This window comes from Linepithema humile, chromosome 6, assembly GCF_040581485.1.
Source record: "Linepithema humile isolate Giens D197 chromosome 6, Lhum_UNIL_v1.0, whole genome shotgun sequence".
NCBI lineage: Eukaryota > Metazoa > Arthropoda > Insecta > Hymenoptera > Formicidae > Linepithema > Linepithema humile.
Window position 1 is genome coordinate 3,408,863 of NC_090133.1, and position 4,834 is coordinate 3,413,696.

Here is a 4,834-nt window from a genome sequence, read left to right on the forward strand (position 1 = left end):
AACGGCGGTAAAGGAGAGAGAAAGAGAAAGAGGAGGACAAAGAGGGCGACGGCGTACACGTTTGCGCGCGGGCGTATGCTTGAACTTACGCTGACTTCTACAAAGTGTTCCAGTCTTATGCGTGTCTAACCAAATCGAGAGAAACAATCGACGCTGGCAAAAACCATAGCGTTGACATCTTCCGGATAATCATCACTTAATTCGAAAATTCAAATAAATTGACTACTAATTGAGATTAAAAATAAATTAAAAAGGAAAATTGTTTTTTTAATTTATTTTACGAGATCTTTTCTATCAGAATTTTTCTAAATTGTTCCACTAATAAGAGTTACAATATTACAAATTAAAAATTGCAATTAGATTCTTATTAAAAAAAAATAAATAAATAAATTCTGACTCTGTAAAGGACTCAGTATGGATACCCTGCACATTTAAAGGGACAATTTTATATATATACGCGACAGTTAAAGCGACTTTTAAGATGTCTTTTCCGCGCGCGCATAATGACAGGACCTTCTCCAGCGTCGCCAAGGAGCGCGCCTACGTCAACGACGATATTCAAGACGATTAAAGAGCGCGCGCAAGCGTCTGTCTGTTCGCTCGTGACGCAAATTAAATCCGCTTAACGCGGATCTGCGAAGGGGATAGGACCGATTTATCGAGACGCTTTTGACCGAGTCGGAAATAACTCGCTGTAGCAACAGTGACAAACACGCGTCGCGCATTCTGAAAGATGGTGGCGTTCACAGTCAAAAACAGCATCCGAATAAAATTAACTGATTGCGTAAAGATAAATATAAATACTTTAATGCGGTATTAATCAATTAAAATTAGTTTCAATGGCCAATCTCAAAAATTGTTTTTGGTACTTATGTGACGGATTACTCATCCATTGAGCGCTGTATTTTCATACGATTGTAGGCGAGAAAATTATATCAGTTGAGGAAGATCACGATCAAGGTTTGCGTATCTTTTTTCGGCACCCTTCGGCGATGGCTTCGTTTAACGAACCGCAAAGAGGCCGGTGCAGTTTATACCCCAGTTGGCCATTACTTTTTCTTTTCGCCGCTCCCCCTCCTCCCTTCGTCGGATCCGTAATAAATATTGCGTCGGGGACCCCTGCCAATTATGCCGGACTGCCGCGCCTCTCTCTCTCTCTCTCTCTCTCGTTCTGTCCCGACGAAAAGTCACAATGCGCGAACATAAGGTCCGATCGGTGTTTTATCGGTACCCCCCTTCAGGAACTGCCACCATCTCTCCTCCTATCCGTCGCACCCTACGCAGTCGAGTGCTCGGAAATCCGTGACTGCGTTATTTTATTAATGCCCGTCGTGATCGTCGCCGCTAACACGCCGCCCGATGACGCTGATAGATAGCGGATTAAATCACGCCCGTTGCAATTAAACGACGCCCTTTAAGTAAAATTAAAACGCGCTTGAAAGTTCTCCAACAATATCGGAATTAACGTTTCGTAATTTTCACAAGATTCGGATTAATACATTTCAGCTTAATTTTTATTATGCCGTAAGATTACTGTGTAGACACTTTATTCTCTGCTCGTTAGACGTAGATAATTTAAAAATATTTTTTAAAAAATAGGTATAACACGCCGTTAAGTTTCGTATAAAAGAATTTAATAAGAATCTTAAAACTTTTCGTATAAGAAAGAAACCTAAAAATGATATCTGAATATGAGAAAAGTAACATTTTGTGGAAACGTCCGTGTGTACGTTACACATAAAGTATTCACAGTGCCATCAAGCTTTTTTCCACTCGCAAGGGATATATTCCTTATCTTGAGAAAATCATTTTATACTTTGAACCAGCGCGCAACGTATTCACGACGCTCGTGAAAATCAGGCTGAAGCCAAACGTTTCCTTGTTAGCGGCCAATTATCCATAGCGGGCACGTTCGATTTCCAGGGCGATAAAATTAAACGGGCTTTACTACCGGCGGCAGACTGCCGCGGAATAACGATGCGCCGCAACGTAACAATATCGCGGTGCCGGCGCTCCGCTCCGCTCCGCGGCCGTCGCGCCGTGAGCTGAAAGAAGATGAAGTGGTTAAGCGCGTGGATCTCTCAATGGACTGCCAATGCCGGCGATCGCTTTGATGAGGGCGCGTGTCGGGTATTAAAGCTACCTTCGCCAACCAGTCCGACCGCACGCGGTCGATTTGCACGAGAATCGACTCTCTCGCCTATCCGAGGGCGGCCGGAAAAGGGGGAGAGAGTGTACTGGTAAGTTCGCTGTTCGATACCGATCAAATCCGAAAGCGGGGAGGGAAGCTCCCACATGGGCCGCAATAATCGAAACTGCTGCCGAGGCTCGACAATTACGGCATTTGCCGAGATCGGTGATCGACGTGTGCTCAAAGCGATATTAACTATCTCATCGCTTTGGATTATATGCGATGTCTCGTGTCGTATTTCAGTTACGTTTCTTTGGTAACATCTTTTTTTGATTTTTCTTTTGTCGATTAATCTTTTTCTCCTACGTGTATTCACTTCACATAAATTTTTATTGCTTCACATTTGTTCGAATTCTGTTTTCTTGGAATATTTCTAAACATAAAACAATTTTTAAAATTGACGTACTTGTTCACAACTTTTTCACTTTTACGCACTTAATATTTCCAAAATAAGGCCTGCGCGGAAAGAACGTTCTTGCTGAAATATCTAAAAATTGTGCCAGATATAGATCTGAAAATTTTCTTGGACAATCAAAATTATCAATAGAGCACTCGCGATCTAGTTGATGAAATTGTCAAAACTATGATCTCATTTTGTTCCATCCGTCAATCAGATATTTCAGCAAGAACGTTCGTTCCGTGTGCATAAAATATATCACGCGCACGTTTGACATACGATTTTAATTCTTCCTCGTCATCATTGCATTCTTCCATTTGCGATTCGACAATTTCATTGGACCGGATCATTATCCAACATGTAGCAAACGGCGCGACTCGAGGGTGCGCATGGATGTCGCACTTGGCAGCGCGTACTGTGCGCGCAGAGACATGTTTGCTATTTGCATAACGAGCTTTGGTCTCGAGGCGCGACATCGGCCCGTTCGGGGGCGACGATGCGTGCGAAATTTCGCGCGAGGGTCGTAATCGACGCGCCGAGGTTTCCGCTCGCGACACGCACGATGTGCTTGCAATGAGAGTAGGCGGGAGGGACGACGCGTCCATAAGTCAACGCAACGCGCGACTCCCGAGCGCAACGCTGCGGCCGCCGGCATACTGCGCAGTCAATTAGTTTAATAGGCCGACAGTTGTGTTGTCCGCTGCCGAAAGGAAGGGTGCCTCGGCGGGTGTCGCGCGCCCCTACGAGGTATCGTTACCGCCGGAGATGGTTTTAGGGAAGCGTCGATACTATTTAACTTCGGTATCAATTCTACGACCGTTCGTGCGTAACGTTAATTACGCAAATAGAAGATGATGAGCATATGTTATCATTTTGAACAAAAATATATAATTTTTTATATAAATTGATATGCCTCTTGTAATCTGATTGCAAATATTCCTTTTTCAGATTTATCGATATTCGTATATGCGATATCAATTAAATTAAAATTAATTAAATTGTGTTGTACTTTTGAAATGAGCATTTTTCAAAATCATATAGTAATGATTTTTTAATTTGACTGATGTTTTACGAATATTATTATTTGCAACAAAGTACCGAGAGAGAGAAAGAGAGAAACAAGAGGATTATCGTCAATTTAATAAATTTTATCTATTCGCGAATCTTATGTTTTCAGATGTTATACGATTTGATATTTTTCCGATAGAATGGAATTCTTGCGCATGATTGTTAAAAAGTGTTCCGGTGTCTTAGGGCAGGTTAAAGTTCATTTAAAGGGGAGATTGCCGCCGGTCGTAGGTACACGCGGGAAGCGTCACGCATAATGTTATTCCTCGTATCTGTTGTAATAACTGTAATCCGTGCACCCCCGATCCTCTCGACACTAATAGTCGAGGGATAATACAGATTACAACCCCCTCGCGCATCCCCCTTCCTTCGCTACCGTATCCTCCGCCGACGAATCCGCCCCGGCGTGTTCCACTCCCGCTATTCCCGCACTGAACGCGTTTGCCACTTGAATAGCAATCTGAAACAATCCCGAAGCAATCGGCGACGGGTTTCTTCGTGGTCAGCACACTGTCTCTCTTCGGGAAATCGATTCTCGATTATTTTTCTCTTTCGGCAATCGCGCCGCGAAACGAGATTCTCCATCGCGACTTGCCGGCAAGCGAAGCATTGAAAAATGATCATGTGAAGAAAATGATCCGATATATACATAGACGTAAAGTTCATAATTCTTGCATTTTGCATAAGAGTTTAAATTATTGAGAAAATTTTGGCAAAAGAATAGCCAAGTCTTGAAATTAAACTGTTAAAAAAAAGATGATAATTTTAATAATTTCTTAATTTTTAGGAAAATATTATTTTACTTGCAAATTCTATCTCTATTGTATAAATGTTTAAAAAATAGATAGTTTTATATAAAACTTTACGTTGAATATTCAGCATATAAAATTATATAATGTACCTAAAAATGATAACACAAGTATATATAAGAAGAATAAGATTTCAAGATATCTCTTCAATTTTTAGATTCCTCGCTAGATATCTCACATTATATCTGCCTCTCAATAAAATACAGATGCATGTAATAGTTTTTTGAGGCTACGCAACATTATTTTAATCCAGCGAATCAATCTGTAAAACAAGCTGCCGTCCAACGAAATCCGGTCAATAAAGTTTATTAACCTTTTGCGGCTGAAATGATTTTTGTCGTTTGGTGACGACTGGTCCGCATCAATTTG